The sequence below is a fragment of the Ascaphus truei genome, chromosome 6 (genome assembly GCF_040206685.1).
Source record: "Ascaphus truei isolate aAscTru1 chromosome 6, aAscTru1.hap1, whole genome shotgun sequence".
NCBI classification, from domain to species: domain Eukaryota; kingdom Metazoa; phylum Chordata; class Amphibia; order Anura; family Ascaphidae; genus Ascaphus; species Ascaphus truei.
Window position 1 is genome coordinate 49,126,822 of NC_134488.1, and position 27,182 is coordinate 49,154,003.

At 49.4% G+C, this 27,182-nt stretch overlaps 1 protein-coding gene across 1 annotated transcript in view; it reads left to right on the plus strand.

Annotated features, from left to right (window-relative positions):
- Window positions 1-21,741: 21,741 nt before the first annotated feature.
- FXYD6 (FXYD domain containing ion transport regulator 6) overlaps window positions 21,742-27,182 on the plus strand; it is a 55,924-nt gene continuing 50,483 nt past the window's right edge. The window contains exon 1 of the mRNA XM_075604229.1: window positions 21,742-22,265. The gene's annotated coding sequence lies outside the window, so the exon portion shown is untranslated. The remainder of the gene's footprint in view (window positions 22,266-27,182) is intronic.

Genomic DNA, 27,182 nt, shown 5'->3' on the forward strand with positions numbered 1-27,182 from the left:
GTAAAGGCTGAAGGAGAGGCTCAGCGAGTAAACGCTGAAGGAGAGGCTCAGTGAGTAAAGGCTGAAGGAGAGACTCAGCGAGTAAAGGCTGAAGGAGAGGCTCAGTGAGTAAAGGCTGAAGGAGAGGCTCAGTGAGTAAAGGCTGAAGGAGAGGCTCAGTGACTTAGGGCTGAAGGAGAGGCTCAGAGAGTAAAGACTGAAGGAGATGCTCAGCGAGTAAAGGCTGAAGGAGAGGCTCAGTGAGTAAAGGCTGAAGGAGAGGCTCAGTGAGTAAAGGCTGAAGGAGAGGCTCAGTGACTTAGGGCTGAAGGAGAGGCTCAGAGTAAAGGCTGAAGGAGCGGGTCAGTGAGTAAAGGCTGAAAGAGAGGCTCAGCGAGTAAAGGCTGAAGGAGAGGCTCAGTGACTTAGGGCTGAAGGAGCAGTGCAGTGAGTAAAGGCTGAAGGAGATACTCAGCGAGTAAAGGCTGAAGGAGAGGCTCAGTGAGTAAAGGCTGAAGGAGAGGCTCAGTGAGTAAAGGCTGAAGGAGAGGCTCAGTGACTTAGGGCTGAAGGAGAGGCTCAGAGTAAAGGCTGAAGGAGCGGGTCAGTGAGTAAAGGCTGAAAGAGAGGCTCAGCGAGTAAAGGCTGAAGGAGAGGCTCAGCGAGTAAAGGCTGAAGGAGAGGCTCAGTGACTTAGGGCAGAAGGAGCGGTGCAGTGAGTAAAGGCTGAAGGAGAGGCTCAGCGAGTAAAGGCTGAAGGAGAGGCTCAGTGAGTAAAGGCTGAAGGAGCGACTCAGTGAGTAAAGACTGAAGGAGAGGCTCAGCGAGTAAAGGCTGAAGGAGAGGCTCAGTGACTTAGGGCTGAAGGAGAGGCTCAGTGAGTAAAGGCTGAAGGAGCGGTGCAGTGAGTAAAGGCTGAAGGAGAGGCTCAGCGAGTAAAGGCTGAAGGAGAGGCTCAGTGAGTAAAGGCTGAAGGAGAGACTCAGTGAGTAAAGGCTGAAGGAGCAGCTCAGTGAGTAAAGGCTGAAGGAGCAACTCAGTGAGTAAAGGCTGAAGGAGAGGCTCAGCGAGTAAAGGCTGAAGGAGAGGCTCAGTGACTTAGGGCAGAAGGAGCGGTGCAGTGAGTAAAGGCTGAAGGAGAGGCTCAGCGAGTAAAGGCTGAAGGAGAGGCTCAGTGAGTAAAGGCTGAAGGAGAGACTCGGTGAGTAAAGGCTGAAGGAGCAGCTCAGTGAGTAAAGGCTGAAGGAGAGGCTCAGCGAGTAAAGGCTGAAGGAGAGGCTCAGTGACTTAGGGCTGCAGGAGCGGTGCAGTGAGTAAAGACTGAAGGAGAGGCTCAGTGAGTAAAGGCTGAAGGAGAGGCTCAGCGAGTAAAGGCTGAAGGAGAGACTCAGTGAGTAAAGACTGAAGGAGAGGCTCAGCGAGTAAAGGCTGAAGGAGAGGCTCAGTGAGTAAAGACTGAAAAAGAGACTCAGTGAGTAAAGACTGAAGGAGAGACTCAGTGAGTAAAGGCTGAAGGAGAGACTCAGTGAGTAAAGACTGAAGGAGAGGCTCAGCGAGTAAAGGCTGAAGGAGAGGCTCAGTGAGTAAAGACTGAAAAAGAGACTCAGTGAGTAAAGACTGAAGGAGCGGCTCAGCTAGTAAAGGCTGAAGGAGATACTCAGTGAGTAAAGGCTGAAGGAGGCTCAGTGAGTAAAGGCTGAAGGAGAGACTCAGTGAGTAAAGGCTGAAGGAGCGGCTCAGTGAGTAAAGGCTGAAGGAGAGACTCAGCGAGTAAAGGCTGAAGGAGAGACTCAGCGAGTAAAGGCTGAAGGAGAGACTCAGCGAGTAAAGGCTGAAGGAGAGACTCAGTGAGTAAAGGCTGAAGGAGACTCAGTGAGTAAAGGCTGAAGGAGAGGCTCAGTGAATAAAGGCAGAAAGAGGCTCAGTGGGTAAAGGCTGAAGGAGAGGCTCAGTGAGTTAGGGCTGAAGGAGCGGTGCAATGAGTAAAGATTGGAGAGGCTCAGTGAGTAAAGGCTGAAGGAGAGACTCAGAGTAAAGACTGAAGGAGCGGCTCAGCTAGTAAAGGCTGAAGGAGATACTCAGTGAGTAAAGGCTGAAGGAGGCTCAGTGAGTAAAGGCTGAAGGAGAGACTCAGTGAGTAAAGGCTGAAGGAGCGGCTCAGTGAGTAAAGGCTGAAGGAGAGACTCAGCGAGTAAAGGCTGAAGGAGAGACTCAGCGAGTAAAGGCTGAAGGAGAGGCTCAACGAGTAAAGGCTGAAGGAGAGGCTCAGTTAGTAAAGGCTGAAGGAGAGGCTCAACGAGTCAAGGCTGAAGGAGAGGCTCAGTGAGTCAAGGCTGAAGGAGAGGCTCAGCGAGTCAAGGCTGAAGGAGAGGCTCAGCGAGTAAAGGCTGAAGGAGAGACTCAGCGAGTAAAGGCTGAAGGAGAGGCTCAGTGAGTAAAGGCTGAAGGAGATACTCAGTGAGTCAAGGCTGAAGGAGAGGCTCAGTGAGTCAAGGCTGAAGGAGAGGCTCAGCGAGTCAAGGCTGAAGGAGAGACTCAGCGAGTAAAGGCTGAAGGAGAGACTCAGCGAGTAAAGGCTGAAGGAGAGACTCAGCGAGTAAAGGCTGAAGGAGAGACTCGGTGAGTAAAGGCTGAAGGAGCAGCTCAGTGAGTAAAGGCTGAAGGAGAGGCTCAGCGAGTAAAGGCTGAAGGAGAGGCTCAGTGACTTAGGGCTGCAGGAGCGGTGCAGTGAGTAAAGACTGAAGGAGAGACTCAGTGAGTAAAGGCTGGAGAGGCTCAGCGAGTAAAGGCTGAAGGAGAGACTCAGTGAGTAAAGACTGAAGGAGAGGCTCAGCGAGTAAAGACTGAAGGAGCGGCTCAGCTAGTAAAGGCTGAAGGAGATACTCAGTGAGTAAAGGCTGAAGGAGGCTCAGTGAGTAAAGGCTGAAGGAGAGACTCAGTGAGTAAAGGCTGAAGGAGCGGCTCAGTGAGTAAAGGCTGAAGGAGAGACTCAGCGAGTAAAGGCTGAAGGAGAGACTCAGCGAGTAAAGGCTGAAGGAGAGGCTCAACGAGTAAAGGCTGAAGGAGAGGCTCAGTTAGTAAAGGCTGAAGGAGAGGCTCAACGAGTCAAGGCTGAAGGAGAGGCTCAGTGAGTCAAGGCTGAAGGAGAGGCTCAGCGAGTCAAGGCTGAAGGAGAGGCTCAGCGAGTAAAGGCTGAAGGAGAGACTCAGCGAGTAAAGGCTGAAGGAGAGGCTCAGTGAGTAAAGGCTGAAGGAGATACTCAGTGAGTCAAGGCTGAAGGAGAGGCTCAGTGAGTCAAGGCTGAAGGAGAGGCTCAGCGAGTCAAGGCTGAAGGAGAGACTCAGCGAGTAAAGGCTGAAGGAGAGACTCAGCGAGTAAAGGCTGAAGGAGAGACTCAGCGAGTAAAGGCTGAAGGAGAGACTCGGTGAGTAAAGGCTGAAGGAGCAGCTCAGTGAGTAAAGGCTGAAGGAGAGGCTCAGCGAGTAAAGGCTGAAGGAGAGGCTCAGTGACTTAGGGCTGCAGGAGCGGTGCAGTGAGTAAAGACTGAAGGAGAGGCTCAGTGAGTAAAGGCTGGAGAGGCTCAGCGAGTAAAGGCTGAAGGAGAGACTCAGTGAGTAAAGACTGAAGGAGAGGCTCAGCGAGTAAAGGCTGAAGGAGAGGCTCAGTGAGTAAAGACTGAAAAAGAGACTCAGTGAGTAAAGACTGAAGGAGAGACTCAGTGAGTAAAGGCTGAAGGAGACTCAGTGAGTAAAGGCTGAAGGAGAGGCTCAGTGAATAAAGGCAGAAAGAGGCTCAGTGGGTAAAGGCTGAAGGAGAGGCTCAGTGAGTTAGGGCTGAAGGAGCGGTGCAATGAGTAAAGATTGGAGAGGCTCAGTGAGTAAAGGCTGAAGGAGAGACTCAGAGTAAAGACTGAAGGAGCGGCTCAGCTAGTAAAGGCTGAAGGAGATACTCAGTGAGTAAAGGCTGAAGGAGGCTCAGTGAGTAAAGGCTGAAGGAGAGACTCAGTGAGTAAAGGCTGAAGGAGCGGCTCAGTGAGTAAAGGCTGAAGGAGAGACTCAGCGAGTAAAGGCTGAAGGAGAGACTCAGCGAGTAAAGGCTGAAGGAGAGACTCAGCGAGTAAAGGCTGAAGGAGAGACTCAGTGAGTAAAGGCTGAAGGAGACTCAGTGAGTAAAGGCTGAAGGAGAGGCTCAGTGAATAAAGGCAGAAAGAGGCTCAGTGGGTAAAGGCTGAAGGAGAGGCTCAGTGAGTTAGGGCTGAAGGAGCGGTGCAATGAGTAAAGATTGGAGAGGCTCAGTGAGTAAAGGCTGAAGGAGAGACTCAGAGTAAAGACTGAAGGAGCGGCTCAGCTAGTAAAGGCTGAAGGAGATACTCAGTGAGTAAAGGCTGAAGGAGGCTCAGTGAGTAAAGGCTGAAGGAGAGACTCAGTGAGTAAAGGCTGAAGGAGCGGCTCAGTGAGTAAAGGCTGAAGGAGAGACTCAGCGAGTAAAGGCTGAAGGAGAGACTCAGCGAGTAAAGGCTGAAGGAGAGACTCAGCGAGTAAAGGCTGAAGGAGAGGCTCAACGAGTAAAGGCTGAAGGAGAGGCTCAGTTAGTAAAGGCTGAAGGAGAGGCTCAACGAGTCAAGGCTGAAGGAGAGGCTCAGTGAGTCAAGGCTGAAGGAGAGGCTCAGCGAGTCAAGGCTGAAGGAGAGGCTCAGCGAGTAAAGGCTGAAGGAGAGACTCAGCGAGTAAAGGCTGAAGGAGAGGCTCAGTGAGTAAAGGCTGAAGGAGATACTCAGTGAGTCAAGGCTGAAGGAGAGGCTCAGTGAGTCAAGGCTGAAGGAGAGGCTCAGCGAGTCAAGGCTGAAGGAGAGACTCAGCGAGTAAAGGCTGAAGGAGAGACTCAGCGAGTAAAGGCTGAAGGAGAGACTCAGCGAGTAAAGGCTGAAGGAGAGACTCAGCGAGTAAAGGCTGAAGGAGAGACTCAGCGAGTAAAGGCTGAAGGAGAGACTCGGCGAGTAAAGACTGAGGCCTGGGACATAGTAAACACTTTGGTGCTGCTGCTCGCTGATGCTTGCTGCCGCTCGCTCTTCCAGCTGTCCTGGCAGAGGAGACAGCAAGCGCGCTTGGGAGGCGGGTATCACTGTGTGTGTCACTTGGTAGCTGTCAGTGTGTTTGTGTGTCACCGGGGAACGTGTGTGTGTGTGTGTGTGTGTGTGTGTGTGTGTGTGTGTGTGTGTGTGTGTGTGTGTGTGTGTGTGTGTGTGTGTGTGTGTGTGTGTGTGTATTATATAATATTTTAAAAATTAAAAAAAAAGACATGTTGTGAGAATAAATTATTTATTAACATTGTGCAACTTTGATAAATATATTCACACACATACATCACACACACACATACACACACACACACACACACACATACACCTCTGCTGGTCTGGTGGCTCTGTAGTTACAATGCCGGACCGGCTGCTGCCCCATTGGATGAAAGCGGTCACGTGACCGCTTCTCCGTTTCCCCGAGCGGCAAATTTCAAACTTGCCTGTCTCGGGGAAGTTTCTCAGCCTCCGCACGCATCAGCACGCATGCGGAGGGAGAAACTGTAGCCGCGCTGATAACAGATGCAGGGGCTTTGTGCATCTTTTCAGTGCGGCTCAGCCCAGCTCAGCGACGCTGAGTTCACTATGTCCTGGGCCTGAAGGAGCGGCTCAGCGAGTAAAGGCTGAAGGAGCGGCTCAGTGAGTAAAGGCTGAAGGAGAGACTCGGCGAGTAAAGGCTGAAGGAGAGACTCGGCGAGTAAAGGCTGAAGGAGAGACTTGGCGAGTAAAGGCTGAAGGAGAGACTCGGCGAGTAAAGGCTGAAGGAGAGACTCGGCGAGTAAAGGCTGAAGGAGAGACTCGGCGAGTAAAGACTGAAGGAGAGACTCAGCGAGTAAAGGCTGAAGGAGAGACTCGGCGAGTAAAGGCTGAAGGAGAGACTCGGCGAGTAAAGGCTGAAGGAGAGACTCGGCGAGTAAAGACTGAAGGAGATACTCAACGAGTAAAGACACAGACTCTGTAAACAATGAGTCTGAATCTTGGGATCCTGGTTCAATTCCCGGTGTCGGCTCCTTGTGACCTTTGGCAGACACTTTATCTCCCTGTGCCTCAGGCACCAAAACCATTGATTGTAAGCTCCACGGGGCAGGGACTTGTGTCTGTCACATTCCTACGTACTGCGTACCGCGCTGTACTGTCATTGTGACGCGCTTTGTGTCCCGTCGGGAGAAAAGCGCTATATGAAATAAAGTTGTTATTATTATTATTATTATATACAATGCAAACAGAAGGAGACCCTGCCACTATTTACACAACAAAGCACGGGAACACCCAAATGTCCAACCACAGCTTGCAACTTCCAGAGGGACGAGTCACAAAACCACATCCACCAACACCCTCAATTCACTCCGCTTCCTCCGAGGCGAGAGAAACATCATTCCCACAGTGTCCCACCCCGAGGAGACAATGTCACCGAGGGAACCTCCCTTTATTCCTAGCCGCAGGGCCGGGAACACCTCGCGCCACACAGCCAACACAATGTAGCAGCCTCCCACACAATGATGACCCAGAACTTGGGTCATCCAGATAGAGGCGGGCGCTATCCAAGCTTCACTTGCCCCGAACCTCCCACTCCCGAGAGGAAGCAAAAGGTTGAAAATAAGGGCAGGAAATAGGGAGAGGGGAGAAATAATCCTTTTGGAGAGGTGCACACCTAAGTAATCCTCTACTCGAATAATCTCCCCCGAGTATGCAAAAGCAAACTGTACATAGATGAACATAAAGCACCAGACAACCGTACACAGAAAATGGATACATTACATTATATAGTATGTATGTGTGTGTGTAGCACTGTCTCCCCCGCCTTCCTCCCCCCCCCCTCTGGGAGGAGATACACAGCCCAGGCTACCTAGTGTGTGGTGCAATACCTGTTAGGGTCAGGAGAGCCGAGTCTGATCTGTGATGTAGTGGACATCAGGACAGGCTTAGGTTCATTCTCTTGGTGTTCGGCGCCTCCAGCTGTAGTGGGTTCCAGAGTGTACAGAAGTCAGCCCCTGCATTCTCTCCCTCCTGCCCAAGGACTATAGTCAGGACTGTCATAACAAGGGTCTTTATTGTATGGCAGACATTCACTGCAGATCTCCATGCAGCGATGCAGAGTCTCAAAGGTCCCAGACCTCTGGATGGTGAGGGCTCCTGGTCTTACAGGGCCTCTGTGGCTGAATCTGATGTCCCCTCAGTCCAAAGACTGAGGGTGAGCATGCTCATTCTGCCATAGGAGAGACTGGCAGCTCTCTGCTTCCTCTCTCTTCCAGAGCAGGAACAGGACTTCCTCTGTCTTCCAGAGCAGGAGCAGGACTAACTCTAAATTTGGATGTCCCCTAATTAGGATAGAAGGGCCGGGCCCATGGTCTATACCTATCCCGATAAGCTTACATAGGCCATGAGTCACCACCTTACTGCTGTCCATCATAGAGGAGCATGGGTAGGGGTCACAAGTCCACAGATTAACCCCTTACAGCCTGCAGCTAGCAGGATTTACATAACAGGGTATGTGTGTGTGTGATAGGCAAAAAAAACATACCCTATTACATATGTATGTATGTCTTTATTTATATAGCGCCATTAATGTACATAGCGCGTCACAGTAGTAAAACACGTGACAATCATATAAATAACAAATAATACAAATAACAGATCATGAGAATAAGCGCTTCAGACATTAAAGTAACATTGTGGAAGAGGAGTCCCTGCTCCGAGGAGCTTACAGTCTAATGGGTAGGGAGAACGTACAGAGACAGTAGGAGGGCGTTCTGGTAAGTGCGTCTGCAGGGGGCCAAGCTTTATGTATCATGTGTATAGTATTAGCCACAGTGCTATTCATATGCTTCTTTAAGCTGGTGTGTATTAAGGTGGGTCTTATCAGTGAAACAATTAGTGAGTTATTAAAAGGGGGGTATTTTAATAATATTGATAAATGAACCAATGCAAATAAAATTATAAACACGAGGGTCACTGGTGAGGCTATATTGTTAGAGTATAGTATCAAATAAATCAGTAATCCAGTTCAATCTTGGCTGTTAAACCCTTAGGGGAAGGGAGTGGCTGATAATTGAGCTCTCTGACTGTCCTAGCCGGGTGTATGCTGAAAGCAGGAAACATGACCTAATGCTGTGTGACGTGCCGTAACAAATGTGACCTTGGTGATCAATATAGATGTAACAGGGACTTATCCCTGTTTAACTAAAGCAGCCACAGAGCTCTGAGAATCCAGCAGAGAGATAGTTAATTGCAGCCACTCAATTAACTAGTCTCCACCTGGACTAATGGGAGCTCTGTAAAAAGCCTCATGTGAGACACAGGAGAGAAATTCCTTAGCTCACATATGGGCTGACAGAAGGAGGACTGGCAAGAGTTGTTCCTGAGCATACCACTATGCTGACAGAGGAAGGACCAGACTGTTATTCCTGGGAGTGGTATGACTGCAAAAGCCTACAGCTGGAGAACCAGATAAGATTTTCTTATACATTTGTTCCCTGAGAAATATGGAATATGTTGTTGGGACTGGGAACTGGCTTATCCAGCCAGCCACAGATAGTAAGGGCATATACTGTCTAGTTATTGTCCAAAGTGGAGTAGGTTTTTCTTTTATGTTTTGTGTTTAAAGGAACAGACAATAAAGCCGTATATTAATTTCACAGATGTATGAGACTGCGCTCGTTCGTCGACGTCACACTTTATTCCAGGTCCTCTTCCTCCCGCAGCTCCAAGGCTCTCCGGTCATCAACCGGGAGATAAATCAAAAACAAAAGTAGGAGCGCAGAGAGGGCAGGACGTTAGGAAAATGTTCCACATTTATTAATACTTTTGTAACATAGAAACTTACAATTAATTACGGCTGCACGAACAGTATGGACCCCTCACAATTCCGACGTGAACACTGCGAGTTCCACGTTAGCCTCTCTCCTCGACACCCCTCGGATCACCGCCGGATAGCAAACCGGAAGTGAACCCGGTGAGTTGTTGTCAAGTCAGGTGGGCTGTCTCGCGAGAGTGTGCAGCTTAGCTAGGAATGCACTCTCAATGAAAAAACATCTTAAAGAAGGATCCAATTCCGGACTTGGTCTCACAACAGATGTATGTCAAGGTTGTGGACACTGCAGCAATCCTCTACGCGTTTCGCGCAAATTAGCACTTCATCAGGAGACGATGGGGCATGTCGGGATGTGTCCCTTATATACAGGCAAACATCTCTCATTGACCCCATTGTTGAAAACATGTGTACATATTTAAAACAAATCGTGCAGCCATAATTAATTGTAAGTTTCTATGTTACAAGTGTACTAATAAATGTGGAACATTTTCCTAACGTCCCGCCCTCTCTGCGCTCCTACTTTTGTTTTTGTATATTAATTTCACCCTAAAACAGTCTCCATTTGCATACCTCTGCACACATCTCTTACAAATGGTGTGAGAAGTTGCGATGAGAGGTGGCCCTTGAAGTTCAAAGGGGCCCCGGACCCTGCCTGGGAATTTGTTGTGCTTTTGCCTGCATATAGTTCCTGCAAACAGCCTGAGCAACAAAACAAAGAATCACGTGCTGCAGAAGTGACCAGAATTAAAGGGTTACACATCAAGGCAGGAAAGCTACTCTGCACTGGAGAAAACCACAATGCCACAGTTTGACTGGGAGGACTGCGACAGGCGGTGACCCACACAAGGTACCGATGCTGTGACCAGAGTCTACCCCACCACTCGTATAAGAAAAAAAAGCCCATGGGATTTTAAAATGGCCACCCAGCTGAAGTCAAATACAGACTCTGCAAGAATGGGGAAGAAAATATGGTCCTTTTGTAAAGAGCCCGGCCACACGAAGCAGTGTCCCTTCAGGCCTTATTCGGACGATGAGGATTATCCCTATGTGGCCCCAGAAAAAGGGCAGCAGCCAGAGGAATATTTATTTCAACAAACCAAGGAACTGCAGCATCAATCAATGCGCTGTGGTCACAAGGAAGGTACAGAAGTTTTTCTTGGCACGGGCACATTCAGTATCACTGATGAGAAAGAATGTGTGCACAGTACCGCTGATGTTTCAGAACCTACCAAAGTACGGAGAAAAAGAAAAAGTCTTGAGAGCTAAGAACTCTGCACGCAAAGTCTTCCCACCTGTAGGACTACCAACTGGGGTTCTAGCGAATACAGGGAAAACAGCTGCAATAGCGCCTCCCGAGGTCAGGAAGAAAAATACACCTGATAGCCCCAAAATGGAGCACAAGATGTGGCGTTCCTGTAATGAACCCGACCCTACAGAGTTGCCCTTCCGGTCCTATGAGGATAAAGATAAAGACATCTCTTATGGGGAACCCGAACCGAGTCACACCCAAAAAACACGCCAAGAACGGTGTGGGTGCCTGGTGTCGGTACGTACCGAAAAGATCGCTCTCTATGATGACGCATGTGATCGGCAGCAGAGAGCGGGAGCAGCAGATCGCCGAATATTCCTGCCGGCTAACGCAACTGCAAGAAAAGCCTGGCGGATACAGGGAAGCTGCTGAAGTTTCAAATAAAGAAAGAGACCCCAGTATTCCTGATGGGACGGTGTCATCCAAAACAAAAAGGCGAAAAAGTCAAAAGAAAAGTGGTTCTTCACTTACCGTGGAAGGAACAGACACGTCCGCACATCCCGGAGAAAAAGGGGGTCCGCGTTGCCCTGCAGCCTAGAGAAAATGGAGGATTCGTCCCACGGATGACAAAATATCCAGAGGTCCCAAGACAGAAGTCATGTGCCCCAAAGAAGTTTCTGTCCAGTGTTAACAGTGAGGAGCCCATAACCAACCATACCAGGGAAGCGGAGCCGGAAGCAGGGATCAGGGCCGCCAACAGTGGGGGACAAAGGGCACTGGTGTCCCGGGCCCAGTGGGTAAGGGTAGGCCCGGCCGTCCGGGCGCCAGTTATTTAAATAAATGTAAAAAAAAGTTAAAAAAATGGCGGCGATTCCCCCGCGGTCCCGGCGCGCATGCGCAGGGCAAGCAGGGCCCCCTCACCCCCCCCCTGCTCCCAACGCGCAGGGCCCGCTCCCCACGTGGGACGGAGGGGGAAGTACCTGCTCCTCCTGTGGCCTGCTTCCCGCACGCCCCCCGAGTTCACCTGCCGCGCGCCCCCCGAGCCCACCTCCCGTGCCCCCTCCTCAAGCCCACCTCCCGTCCCGGGCAGCTGCCGCAGGGATATCGGGGGCAGGAGGGGGAAGCATCCGGCGGTAAGCTGCACCCACCTGGTCAAGGTAAGTCACCCCACCCAGTCACTGTCACCCACTGTCACCCACTGTCACCCACTGTCACCGTCACCCACCCAGTCACTGACTGTCTCCCACCCAACCAGTCACTGTCTCCCACCCACCCATTCACCCACCCACCGTAATTCATTCACCCACCCATTCACCCACCCACCGTCATTCATTCACCCACCCACCGTTATTCATTCACCCACCCATCGTCATTCATTCACCCTACCGTCATTCATTCACCCACCCACCGTCATTCACCCAATCATTCATTCACCCACCCACCCACTGTCATTCATTCGCCCACCCGCCCACCCACTGTCATTCATTCACCCACCCACCCTCATTCATCCAACCACCCACTGTCATTCATTCACCCACCCACCCACTGTCATTCACCCACCTGTCATTCATTCATTCATTCACCCACCCACTGTCATTCACCCATTCACCCAACTGTCATTCTACTGTCATTCACCCACCCAATCACTGTCATTCACCCACCCAGTCACTGTCATTCACCCACCCAGTCACTGTCATTCACCCACCCACTCAGCCAGGCAGGAAGTCACATATCTTTTGTTGAAAATATAAAAATAAACAGGTTGCATTGTAATGTTTTTTTTCTGTGTCACAATAAGAAAACAGTTAAGTAAAAGTTGCGCGCTAAAAGATATTTTTTCGTGGTAGTTGCGCTATGGGTTTGGGGGGGCCCTGCTCCTTTCATTTGTCCCGAGCCCCATGATTTCTGTTGGCGGCCCTGCCAGTGAGTGACGATCCCCTAACCAGCCCTGAAGATGCACTGCAAGCTGCCAGGCATAACTGTGATCTGCTCCGTGAAGAAGTGAAACTGGAGAGAGAAAATAACGCTGAGCTACAGAAGACCGTGTTCGCAATTTACTCTGCGGCCAAGACCGAATTGGAGGATCTAAGGACAGATCAAGATACTGCGAACACTACTATTATCGCCATGGATGAAAAGCAGAGAAAGTCTGACCGAATGATTGCTAATCTGAAACAGAAGTATGAGGAGGCACTGAAAGAGATTAAAGTCCCTCAGCAAGAGGTTCGCAATTGCCATAGAGAGGTGGAAATCTCTCAGAATGAGGTTCACATTCTCCGCATAGAACTGAATACCTCACACCAGGAGGTCAACAGTGCCCGGACAGAGGTGGACATATTGCTGAATGAGGTTCATACTCTCTGCATAGAACTGGATGCTTCACATCAGTTGCCGCACTGAACTGGAAGTCTCAAAAAAGGAACTTCACAGCTGAGGAGCTGGACATCGCTCAAAAAGCTGTCTACAGTCTTAGTATGAATCTTAAAGTCTCTCAGAAGGAGCTTCAGACCCTCAACCTAGAGATAGATGTCTCACGCCAGGAGACCGGGAGTCTCAACTCAGAAGTGCGTAAATGGAAGGAGGACTACAAGGAGGCCCTGAATATTAGAGCTGTAAAAAGAGAAAATACACGGCTGAAAGAAGAAAATTGTGATTTGACTGACCATGTCTATGAAAAGAAGGAAAAGCTTCATGAGCTAGAAAAAATGATGAAACTATTTGAATATGAAAAAGGTAGAAGTGTTGGAGCAACGCACACAAGCAGAGCACCTACTGCAGAACCAACTGCAAGGTCTGCGTATGCACCTCCAGAAAGCCGAGGGGAAGCAGCGATCTCTGCAGGAAGAAAATATGCAGGCTGCTAAAGAAGTACAAGTGCTGCAGGAACATCTGATTACCCAGCAGAACAGCATGAGAAACTGAAGGCTACCCTGAGCATCACCAGAGCATGGCTAGAGGCCAAGCTTAGGGTCAGGTGACTCGGTACAAGAGGGAGCACAAGAAGGTCCAGAAACTGAGGCAAGCTGCTGCGGCCCGCACAAAGAAATCCGCCGAGCTCCAAAATATAATGAAGAATGCGTTGATGCGCACTCAGAGCAAGCTCCAGAAACAGGATTCTCTCGCTGATGAGCTAAACGTCTTAAAAAGGGAGAAAAGCAGCAGAGTAATTCAGAAGTACTACAAAGCTCTTGTCCAGGCAAGGTTGGAAAGAGAAATGTATCTGCGCAAACGCTCTGCAGCGCTGACCATACAGGCTGCCTACAGAGGAATGAAACCTCGCCGGCTAAATAGCCAGAATAAAGCAGCCTGCCTTCTCCAATCCATATGGAGAATGCAACGTCAAAGGAAGAATTATGAATATTTGAAGCAGTGTGTAATCTTATCCAGTCAAATGTTAGGGAGTGTCTGCAGCAAAGATACTACACAAATATTAAGGAAGCTGCTGGTGTGATGCAGCAAGCCAGATATAGGTTCTACATCACAACCAAGCAAGCTGTGCGTTGCTATAAGCGCACTCGCAATGCCATCTCAGTACTACGATCAGCTTTACACACATCAGGAAAGAAGACCCGAATTACGACTGAGAAGTGCAATACCAATACAGTCATGCTACTGTGGCCCCAGGGCCCAAGCCATATTCCTCACAATGAAGATAGCCGTTAGAAAGATACAGTCTTTGGCTAGATTGATATAACAAAAAACACTGGATGGCGCTCTAACACTCCCAATACGTGCTCAGTGCAGAAAAACAAACATATATATTAATGTGATAGGTATATGAGATTAGATATAAAGTGAAACATATATATAATCAAGTGCAAAATGGTTGCACGATCACACACCAACAATCAGTGAGAATAAAGTACGTAAATAAAGGGCAAACCGACTTCACTCAACCCTTAGCATAGACTGTTTCAAAAGTCTTGACACGTATCTCTCCAAACCCCAGGGGAGCGATGATAGAAGCCATAAAAAAAGGAAAAAAAATCTACATAGTGCAATAATGCTATTGCACTATATATATATATATATATATATATATATGTGTGTGTATATATATATATATGTATATATATATATATATATATATATATATATATATATATATATATATATATACAGTGTCCGACAAACCTATACATTTGCACACCCCGGGCGAGTGGATTTAACATCATGGCAAGCTCCTATTGGCCCAAGCAGCACACGTGTGGAACTAGGTGGCGAGTAGATTTTTTGGTGATTCGTCGACCACTGTGTGTGTATATATGTGTATATATATATATATATATATATATATATATACATATATATATATATATATATATATATATATATATATATATATATATATATATATATATGTATATATGTGTATATATATATATACTGCACCGACACACTTTATTCGAGCAAATACCCGGTATGTACCTGGCAGATACCTGGAATGCGCCACTCCTCACCTCTGACAAGCCCCGTTGCATTTGCCTTCCCAGCCTGGGTTCATGCCTGGCTGATGGGCGGCTGATCTGTTAAATGATAATGATTAGGATTTAATAGGCTGCAATGCTTCGCGTGTCTACCAGATGGCATAAATTCATGAATTGTAATGCAGTATATATATATATACTGTGCAGTATTGCAGCCAGCGGGAATAAAATGCTTCAATCCCTGCTTGGAAAATAACTCAATGCACTCGGGCAGAAAACAGTCACAAACCTCAATACACCCGGGTATACCCGAATTCGTGGGACTAGCCAAGCTCGAATAAAGTGTGTCGCCAGTGTATATATATATATATATATATATATATATATATATATATATATATATATATATATCTCTATATCTATATCCTGCCCATTACCTCTCTTTATGGTAAGCCTCCATTTGTGAGTTTTTCTATATTTTATAAATATTTTGTATGACCTGCACTATGGTATTGTTTCTCTCTGTCCGAGACTGCTGATCCTTCTACCATACACCATCCAGGAACTACTACCACTGGCTGGATTATTGCTCTATATTTCTACTCAATTGTGAGTAGGAATTGTGGAACTCCCTCATTATTTACTTTATTTCACTGTGTATAGCATTATTGCACTATGTAGATTTTTTCTTTTTTATGGCTTCTATCATCGCTCCCCTGGGATTTGGAGAGATATATTTGGCTAGATTGACGCAGAACTGTTTTGGTGTTCCCACCTCTACAGGTACAATAGGTAACTACCATACTGAGACGACACGCGAGTCAATCGGTATGGATAAAACTCCCATGAATATGGCTACAGAACCCGATACAGGTGTTCATCCTAAACTCAGGGAAGAAAGGATCGCCCGACGCAGGAGAAAATACGTGACCAAGCGGTCAGTAGATTGTGCTTGGTAAAAGTCCTCCTCGAGCGACTGAAGAGTGCTGAGATCAAGCACCTTCTTGAGGAGATATTACTGGAGAAAGGGGTCCAATCCCAGCGGGACTAAGGGTTCTCTTCCTCCATCCACTCTCATTCAAACTGAGATATCTTGAGCGAGAGTGGAAGGATGGACTTTAGCTGTGGCAAGCCCGAGCCTCCCAGAAACAGGGGAGGTATGTAACAGGGTTAAATAAGACAGTCTCAGAGCTCTGAGAATCCAGCAGAGAGATAGTTGATTGCAGCCAGTCAATTAACTAGTCTCCACCTGTACTAATGAGAGCTCTGAAAAAAGCCTCATGTGAGACACAGGAGAGATTCCTTAGCTCACATTTGGGCTGACATAAGGAGAAGGAGGACTGACAAGAGTTTTTCCTGAGCATACAACTATGCTGACAGAGGAAGGATCCGACTGTTATTCCTGGGAGCGGTTTGACTGCAAAAGCCTACAGCTGGAGAACAAGATAAGACTTTCGTATACATTTGTTCCCTGAGAAATATGGTATATGTTTTTGGGACAGGGAACTGGCTCATCCGGCCAGCCACAGATAGTTAGGGCATATACTGTCTAGTTATTCTCCAAAGTGGAGCAGGGTTTTCTTTGATGTTTTGTGTTCACATTGTTTAAAGGAACAGGCAATAAAGCCTTATATTAATTTCAACCTAAAACAGTCTCCATTTGCATACCTCTGCACACATCTCTTACAATGGAGTATAACCTGAATTTCAGGGAATCACATACATACAACGTGGCTACATAATTGGCAGCATCAGACTAGCTAGATGTTCATGTAGGAGATTTTATATATAGCCACCAGCTTGTTACAAACTGCTCAGCAGCAGGCCTGTTCCTGTGTTTATGTTATATATGAGAGTACAAGTAGGTTTAAATGCTCGCCAGAGTGGTTGGGTGCTAATTGCCCTTAGTCTAAGCTAAAATAGATACTCCATTAGAGATACTGTGGGTGAATTAACCCTTAGGCTATGGCCCCTGTCCCCCCTGCTGCACACTCGCCGCCACAGAGACTACAGCCGCGGTCTGCAAGGGAGATCTAGGGGGAGTGCGGGGCCATGACAGGGGGCGCAGCAATTATGGGGGATATCTGACCTGCCATTGGCTGCGTGTCGCCACTGACTGCGTTGCGGCACGGGAAGACAAAATTCTTGTCATCCCTGCCAGCGCACGCGTCACAGCGCTTTGCGCGCCCAACCACAGACAGCCATAGGGGCCTGCCCCATGGAGGGCTGTGCTGTGGGGTGTGCACACCGCAGCGTGTGCCGCCGTGACCACCGGGGACTCACCCTTAGGATGTCTAGTGGTGCTGCAGGGACTTATTACTGCCTGGGTGTGGTGCAATGTGCCCCTATATAAGCACAAATATGGGTGTTCGGTCTCCTCTCTGCAGTTGTTCAGCTGCCTCCTCTCCGATCAGCCCCCTGCAGTGTTCAGCTCGCCGTCCGGCCTGTGTGCTCCCGCACGGGATCGCCTCGCTGCCAGCCTGATCCGCCTGCAGTCCCTATATGCTCCCAGGTCAGGGACCAGTTGCTTCTTGTCTCGGTTCCCGGTAGGTACTCCATACTCCTCCCACCAGAGTGCGATCCGGTCCTTGGTTCAGGACCAATACTTGGTCGACATCCTTGTACGTCGACTAAGCAGGGAATGGTAAGGGGTATGTGTCCGAGTACTGGAATAGTTGTAACACTGAGTTCTGTGGTCTGAAAAATTGAGACTTTACTCTACTCAGGACAGAACCTGTCCGACAGATAATCCCGGAAGAATATTGGTGCTGAGCCTGGTAATCCAACTCTGCACCAGAAAATAGCCTGTCACGGGAGACCAGGACTAACACACCAGGGATCAATTTGCCAGACAGAAACACAGAGTTTATAAAATTCATTTATTGGAAAAAGAAATAACCACAACTTTTTACAGCAAAACAACACACAACTGGGAAACTGGGGTTACCCTATAAACATAGGTGCAGAGACCACCCTAGAGAGATTTTTCTGCTCTTTCTTCCTGCAATGTTATATGCAGTTTCTCCCAGTTGCACACAGCTTCTTCCCAAGCTGCTTCTTCCAAACGAAATCTGTTCAAGATTAAAACACTCTGACTTCACAGCTAACAAAGAGCTGGTCTCATCTCATCTAGCTAGGTGTTTGCAATATGATCCCGCCACTGATTGGGGGGTGGGGGGGGGGGGAGGGGGAGTGCAACAACAAACACAGTTACTTGGGAAGATCACAGCCACTTTACAACATTTCCACTTGAAAACAAAAATAAACCCCTGGTCCCTGAACTGCTGGAACCAGGATACAGAATACATATACACGTACAGGTAGGGGCATTGGAAGGCTTGACCTTTATTCAAATCAGTCACATTTACCCCTACCATCACAGGGGTCATTTCTGAGCACGGTCTCAGGAACGGTTACATTGTTGGGGGGGGGGGGGGGGTATTTCTGAGCATGGTCTCAGGAACGGTTACATTGTTGGGGTGGGGGGGTATTTCTGAGCACGGTCTCAGGGACGGTTACATTGTTGGGGGGGGGGGGGTATTTCTGAGCACGGTCTCAGGGACGGTTACATTGTTGGGGGGGGGTATTTCTGAGCACGGTCTCAGGGACGGTTACATTGTTGGGGGGGGGGGGGGGTATTTCTGAGCACGGTCTCAGGGACGGTTACATTGTTGGGGGGGGGGTATTTCTGAGCACGGTTTCAGGGACGGTTACATTGTAGGGGTGGTTGTGTGCGCTTCTTCTTTTCATTATTCCTATACGGTAGATCCATGAGTTGGAAGAGCAGGAGAACGCTCAGTAATAGTTCCAGCCACTTGACTCTCGGTGGAAGATGTTGCTTGTGCTCACTGCCACTTTAAGCACATATTTTAGTATTATAGCCACTGATCTCTGAGCTTTATCCTCTGGTTATTTATTACCAATACTCCACATATTTCGGTACTTGTAGCACCATTCACGGTTTCATTTCACTCCCGGCTGATATTTCAGCTATTTAGTTATATTTATGTACTGTATTTCTTTGATATAAGTGATCTCCATCTGCTATATGTGAGTTGGCGCTACCACGTATCTCTGCCGCATGCAAGGAGGCACCGGTGCACTTATGCAAGGACGCATGGAAGAGGATCGCTCGCCGTAGCTCAACCACAGCTCCCGATGCATGCTGGCTTCCGATGTGTGTGTGCTCCCGATGCATGCGCGGTCCTGATGCGTGCGCATTCCCAATGCATGTTTTCTCCCGATGCGTCTGCGATCCCGATGCGTGCATGCCTGCTCCCTATGCGGGCCTGCTCCCGATGCGCGCCTGCGCTCCCGATGCGTGCGCGTTTCCGATGCGCACCTACAACCCATGCGCGCCTGCTCCCGATGTGGGCCTGCACTCCCGATGCTTGCACGTTTCCGATGCGCGCCTGCTCCCCATGCGCGGCTGCTCCCTATGTGGGCCTGCACCCGATGCACGTCTGCTCCTGATGCGGGTGCTCCCAATGTGGGCCTGCGCTCCTGATGCTTGCGCGTTTCCGATGCTTGCCTGCTCCCTATGTGGGCCTGCTCCTGATGCGCCTGCTCCCGATGCGTACGCGCTCCCGATGCGCACTATATGATAATGAGAAGCTGGAGTCTTGGCCACATCGGGCACGAGGGAAGTTGGTCTCACGGAAGGGAGAGGTGTTCCAGGGTGGAAACTGCCATGAAATGCAGAATCCCCTGTAGAGGTGGCCGATTGCACACCGTGGTCGACCGCGCTCTGTGGCCGACCGTGCACCGTGGCCTTCAGCAGTGTTGTCGAGAGCAGGAATTGGGTATGGAGCTGCTCTCAGCCACGCTGCGCCCCTCTGACCTGCATCCTCAACCAGGGGAACTTCTCCTGCTCACCAGGCCCAGTATCCAGGGAGGTCGAAAGGCTGCCACGTGCTTACCTCGGTGTGGACTTGACCAGGAAGGCTGCGAGGGAGCTCCCCCTTCCCTGGTTACCCGGTAGCCACATAAACACATACAAAAGACACGGTCTGGAGGTATAAAAGGCTGCGGTTTTGTTTAATAATTTGAGTAACTGCCAGTCCCCGCCAGAGCGCTCGCTTTCTAGGTGAAGGGTCAGACGGTCTTGAACCGCTGACCCCGTAAATCCTGTAGCCAGGCCCACGTGATCCGGCAGTTGTTGCAAGTGGGCTCCCGGAAGTCACGTCCAAATAACCCCGCCCACTCGCCACTCCCCCCAGGTTTTATCAGCCCCTTCATGCAAGGACAAGCACTTACCCCCCACTGCCGCCGAGACAGAGGCCACCTGGTCAAACTGACCCCTCCTGCAGGAACGTCAGTCCTTCCCGTTTCTTTGCAAAAGTACTTCAGCTTCACACTGTAAAATAACACCCCACCTCCCCACCCCCCGGGAGATATGGCGGCTAACGTGTGTGTGGTGCGTTACCTGAGGCTCACAGGAGGCCTGGCCCTCCGCCGCTGGAGCCTGGGGTGTACCTGATCAATCGGGTGACAGCGCCTCCACCTGTACAGGATCCTACTATGTGGGATAACCCCGTCCCAGGACCCCATGCAATAAAACACACACCGGTAAAAGTAACCGTTTACTGCATGCATAAAATAACAATGGTACCGGTCCCACCAACGAGGCCACGCACGGCCGCACCCTCCAACACACTGTCCAAACCTGATAGACAGGCCCCAAAATATCTAGGGGCCCTTGGGCACCCAACCACCCTAGTGTCCACAAGTAGCCACCCAACCCAGTGTGTGAGACAGCGCTGCCCCACCTGTGTGTGTACAGTTGGTGCACTTGTCGAGGTGAGGTACCTGCCGGGTGATCCCACATTCGGTAACGCCACTACATAAGTTTAGGATCCACTGATCCAGTGACGGTTGTGGTCAGCGATGTGTCCGCCTCTGCGTTGGGTGGTATCCAGCGGGAGGGTCCCACACTGAAGAGAGTATCTGGATGGTCTGGTCCCAGATCACCGTAGGCCAGGATGCAGCCGCGTCCTGGCTGTGTCCCTCACACTGTCACTCCAGGGGCAGTGTCCCTAACTGACGGGCCAGTCCCGGCAGCAACCACAAGCTGAGGTGAGTCGGGGCCTAGCTGGGGCCTAAGGGGAGCTCTGGCCTAGTGCAGGGGTCACAGACACCCTGCACACGCATACCCCACCCTTCTGGTGTCCCAGCTCCGACTGACTGGCATGGCCTCAGCGCGCGAAATGTACAAACTCAGAGTTGGAGAATCCATGAGCCCTATTGGATGTAGTACAACAGGTGATCCACAGCCCGGGGGGCTGCTGGGAACTGTGGTTCCCGTGCGGGGCTTATTTGGCAATGGCTGCCACTGTTTCCTGCATGTTGTCCATGCGTCCTCTTCTCCTGCGTCTCTTCCAGTCCCAACATGGCAGCCCCCGCTAGCCGGGTGCACCGCGGAGCCACCGGAGCGCTCTGCATACTGCCCCCACCTTCCTGCCTAACCGCCGGGGGCCGCCACAGACTCCGGCGGCGCCGGCACACACCGCAATCCCTCCGACCGCAGCAGAGGTAAGGGAGAAGCAAAGGGGAGCCCAGAGGGGGACCTGGGCTATACAAGTTAACAATACTCACAGGCAATGTACTTAGTAGCGAACAGTGGTGACCGCTACCTCTACTCGTTGACCAAAACAAGAGGCCAAACACTGATTACATGCTACCACTTCTCATCAACAAGGGACGGACGGTGGGAAACGTCTCAGCAAGGAGCAGAAAGAGCGTGCTTGGTCCCGGCTGTGATTTAAATCCCCCCCTGGCTCTTCCCCATCCCGCCCCCCGGCCGCGTCATCCCCCGCTCGCGCCTGCGGGATGGGGAGCGGACAGGGAGCCCTGGAGGTGAGGGAGTGCCTTGCCCCCGGTCGTGGCTGCCCTCCGCCTAGGTGGGCTGCTTGATGGTGAGCTTAGCTCAGCAGCTCCGGTGGATCGCCTGTTCCTCCCTTAAGCAAACCCCCGTCCCCTCCCAGTCACCCCATTAACCCCAAAACTTCCCGACGCCCAACAACAAGAGACAGCAAATGGGCCCACACGCCTGAGAGCTGGGGCCATGCTTTCTCATGGTGACACTCCACAATGTCTGTTCCATCCCTGCCACACTGGCCCTGAGAGGCCTGAACTTCCAGGAGGTTCCTAGTAACTGAGGGAGAGATTGCAGCTCATTACACTGAGAAGCCTTTCCAGGCCCTCCCCCCCCACCTTCCGTCCCGGGATTCCAGTCTCTCGGAGGCCCAAGTCTGGGTGGGAAACTGCAGCAGCTTCAGTTAGACAGAGCTTGTGAAACTAGCAGCTGTGTCAGACATACCAGAACAGCTGAGAGAGAGAAAAAGAGAAAAAGCGACAGAGGAAAAAAAAAAAGAGAGCGAGGGAGACAGGGGGAGAGACGGAGACAGAGAGACAGAGAGAGAAACAGAAAGAGAGAGAGAGACAGAGAGGGAGAGAGAGAGAAAGGAGGCGACAGGGAGAGAGACAGAGAGAGGAGTGTGGAAAAGTGAGCAAGAGAGGACCAGAGGAGTGTGAGGAAGAGCGGGAATAAAGGAGAAGAGAGCGCGGTGATACATCAGGAAGAAGGAAAGAGAAACGTGTTTAGCAAAGAGAGAGAACACGTGTTAAGGAGAGCAACATTTCTATATTTAATCTCCGCTATTTACTCTGCAAAGCGACTCCACTTATTACATTTCATTCTCTGCGGCCGGACCCGAAATCCAGGTAAATATCTCCTTACTTATATGTTTACTATCAGGCACACACTGCTCTGCACACACACACACTGCTCCGCACAGACACACACACACTACTCTGCACACACACACTGCTCTGCACACACAAACTGCTCCGCACACACACACACACTGCTCAGCACACACACACTGCTCCGCACACACATACTGCTCCGCACACACACACTGCTCCGCACACACACACACACACACAGCTCTACACATACACACACACTGTTCGTGTATGTGTATACCGGTATTACCTCTCTGGGCGTGTATGTGTATATCGGTATTACGTCTCTGGGCGTGTATGTGTATACCGGTATTACCTCTCTGGGCGTGTATGTGTATACCGGTATTACCGCTCTGGGCGTGTATGTGTATACCGGTATTACCTCTCTGGGTGTGTATGTGTATACCGGTATTACCTCTCTGGGCGTGTATGTGTATACCGGTATTACCTCTCTGGGCGTGTATGTGTATACCGGTATTACCTCTCTGTGCGTGTATCTGTATACCAGTATTACCTCTCTGGGCGTGTATGTGTATACCGGTATTACCTCTCTGGGCATGTACATATATACCGGTATTACCTCTCTGGGCGTGGATGTGTATACCGGTATTACCTCTCTGGGTGTGTATGTATATACCAGTATTACCTCTCTGGGCATGTACATATATACCGGTATTACCTCTCTGGGCGTGTGTGTGTATACCGGTATTACCTCTCTGGGTGTGTATGTGTATACCGGTATTACCACTCTGGGCATGTATGTGTATACCGGTATTACCTCTCTGGGCGTGTATGTGTATACCGGTATTACCTCTCTGGGCGTGTATGTGTATACCGGTATTACCTCTCTGGGCGTGTATGTGTATATCGGTATTACCTCTCTGCGCGTGTATGTGTATACCTGTATTACCACTCTGCGCGTATATGTGTATACCGGTATTACCTCTCTTGTCATGTGTGTCTATTATTACCTCTCTGTGCGTGTATGTGTATACCGGTATTACCTCTCTGGGCGTGTATGTGTATACCTGTATTACCTCTCTGGGCATGTACATATATACCGGTATTACCTCTCTGGGCGTGTATGTGTATACCGGTATTACCTCTCTGGGCGTGTATGTGTATACCGGTATTACCTCTCTGGGCGTGTATGTGTATAGCGGTATTACCTCTCTGGGTGTGTATGTGTATACCGGTATTACCTCTCTGGGTGTGTATGTGTATACCGGTATTACCTCTCTGGGCGTGTATGTGTATACCTGTATTACCTCTCTGGGCATGTACATATATACCGGTATTACCTCTCTGGGCCTGTATGTGTATACCGGTATTACCTCTCTGGGCGTGTACGTGTATACCGGTATTACCTCTCTGGGCGTGTACGTGTATACCGGTATTACCTCTCTGGGTGTGTGTATACCGGTATTACCTCTCTGGGTGTGTACGTGTATACCGGTATTACCTCTCTGGGTGTGTGCGTGTATACTGGTATTACCTCTCTGGGCATGTATGTGTATACCAGTATTACCTCTTTGGGCGTGTATGTGTATACCGGTATTATCTCTCTGGGCGTGTATGTGTATACCGCAGGCCTGCACAACTCCAGTCCTCGAGGGCCGCAAACAGGCCAGGTTTTCAGGATATCCCTAAATCAGCACAGCTGGCTCAATTAGTGGCTCAGTCAATTAGACCCACTTATTGAGCCAGCTGTGCTAAAGTAAGGATATCCTGAAAACCTGGCCTGTTTGCGGCCCTCGAGGACTGGAGTTGTGCAGGCCTGGTATACCGGTATTACCTCTCTGGGCGTGTATGTGTATACCGGTATTAACTCTCTGGGCGTGTATTTGTATACCGGTGTGACGGTAGCTTTGAGACAGGCTATTAATAATACACACCAAATATAACTGGGTTGAACTGAACGAGACTTAGATGTGATAAAATATTTATTCCTTGAAAAAGGTGAACACACGAGATTATACAAATAACAGACAAAATATAGACACTTACTTAAGATGGAATGATGAAATAGTCAGAAATCTTGACTAGCAGTTCATACAGCAATCTTCAAAATCACCAAGACATGAAAGACATGAAGGACAATAGCCATAGGCTGAGCCTAGTTCTGATACAATTATTTCCCATTGAACACAACCAAAACCCAGCCTCTCTCATAAATCAGTGGTGAGGTTGACAGTTTCCCTCAGAGTAAAACTCCTCCCACCCAAGGACGTTTAAAAACTGCTTTTCCTATCTAAATAACTTCATAACTTCAGTTCAGTAGTACTTGCTGGCACGCGAACTTTAATACATTCCGGCACGCATGACGCTCCCAATAAGACTAAATATTACCGTATAATACTAAAATTAAGAGAGATATTAATATCTGTCGCTTAGGACCTGCTACACATCATGTGTCTGTAATCGTTATGTGCGAATCAGTCCCACGAATACACATATGTAGCTTTTAGCCCGTTCAGCCGAGGACATCTCATAATATTCTTATATTTAATAAGGTCACTCATTCTGAGATCTCCTTGCGTAACCGCACCCCTGGCCCCCATCAAGAAATCCTTTGAAGCAGGGACTCCTGTGTAGTGAACATTTGTCACCGGTGCTATATTTCACACCCAATGCCCCAGCCTGGGTCCTAGCTGTCTACCAGCCAGATGTGTTAACATAGACCAAACCCCCTCTGTACTTTTCACACCCACTTCAATCAAGCCTTTTGAAGCCCAGATATTTCTGAAAAGACACCACGCATCCTAATGTATTTTCCTAAACTGCAGCTCATTAACCCCTTAAGCCCCAGTGTGTGTGTGGTGCAGACACTGGCCCAGAAACAATACATTTATACAGGGGAATAAACAGTTGGATGGCTGAAGCAAGGCAAAAACACATTACTGGACCCCAGTCTAGTTAACCCCTTGCTTCCCAGGTGAGAGTAGAGGGTGGCCCAATGGGGTGTAACCCCTTTAATCCCGAGCCAAATCCCCTCTCTCTTGACAACCGGTATTACCTCACTGGGCGTGTATTTGTACGCCGGGATTACCTCTCTGGGCGTGTATGTGTATACCGGTATTACCTCTCTTGGCGTGTATTTGTATACCGGTATTACCTCTCTGAGCGTGTATGTATATAGCGGTATTACCTCTCTGCGCGTTTATGTGTATACCGGTATTACCTCTCTGGGCGTGTATGTGTATACCTGTATTACCTCTCTGCGCGTGTATGTGTATACCGGTATTACCTCTCTTGTCATGTGTGTGTATTATTACCTCTCTGGGCGTGTATGTGTATACCGGTATTACCTCTCTGGGCGTGTACGTATATACTGGTATTACCTCTCTGGGCGTGTATGTGTATACCGGTATTACCTCTCTGGGCGTGTATGTATACCGGTATTACTTCTCTGGGCGTGTATGTGTATGTGTATACCGGTATTACCTCTCTGGGCGTGTATATGTATACCGGTATTACCTCTCTGGGTGTGTGTGTATACCGGTATTACCTCTCTGGGTGTATATGTGTATACCGGTATTACCTCTCTGGGCGTGTACGTATTTACAGGTATTACCTCTCTGGGCGTGTATGTGTATACCGGTATTACCTCTCTGGGCATGTATGTGTATACCGGTATTACCTCTCTGGGCGTGTATGTGTATACCGGTATTACCTCTCTGGGCGTGTATATGTATACCGGTATTACCTCTCTGGGTGTGTGTGTGTATACCGGTATTACCTCTCTGGGTGTGTGCGTGTATACCGGTATTACCTCTCTGGGCGTGTATGTGTATACCGGTATTACCTCTCTGGGCGTGTATGTGTATACCGGTATTACCTCTCTGGGAGTGTATGTGTATACCGGTATTACCTCTCTGGGTGTGTGTGTGTATACCGGTATTACCTCTCTGGGTGTGTATGTGTATACCGGTATTACCTCTCTGGGTGTGTACGTGTATACCGTTATTACCTCTCTGGGCGTGTACGTGTATACCGGTATTACCTCTCTGGGCGTGTGTGTGTATACCGGTATTACCTCTCTGGGTGTGTGCGTGTATACCGGTATTACCTCTCTGGGCGTGTATGTGTATACCGATATTACCTCTCTGGGCGTGTATGTGTATACCGGTATTACCTCTCTGGGAGTGTATGTGTATACCGGTATTACCTCTCTGGGTGTGTGTGTGTGTATACCGGTATTACCTCTCTGGGTGTGTATGTGTATACCGGTATTACCTCTCTGGGTGTGTATGTGTATACCGTTATTACCTCTCTGGGCGTGTACGTGTATACCGGTATTACCTCTCTGGGTGTGTATGTGTATACCGGTATTACCTCTCTGGGCGTGTATGTGTATACCGGTATTACCTCTCTGGGCGTGTATGTATATACCGGTATTACCTCTCTGGGCGTGTACATGTATACCGGTATTACCTCTCTGGGCGTGTACGTGTATACCTGTATTACATCTCTGGGCGTGTATGTGTATACCGGTATTACCTCTCTGGGTGTGTATGTGTATACCGGTATTACCTCTCTGGGCGTGTATGTGTATACCGGTATTACCTCTCTGGGAGTGTATGTGTATACCGGTATTACCTCTCTGGGTGTGTGTATACTGGTATTACCTCTCTGTTCAGCTCAGAAGACTCCCTGCTCCTGCACATTAGAATCAAACAACCCCCCCCCCCCCCCCCCAAATAAAGATCATTACCTTAGATACAAGTCCCGGTGTGGGGTGCCGGTATCGCTCTGCTTTGTTTAGATCCCACGTGGATTTTAACACGGCGGGGATGCTGGCACCCCATACCGGGGCCTGTAACTCGGGAAGTAGGGGGTCCCCAAGGCAGAAATCAACTTTGTTCAGCTCAGGAGACCCCCTGCTCCCGCACA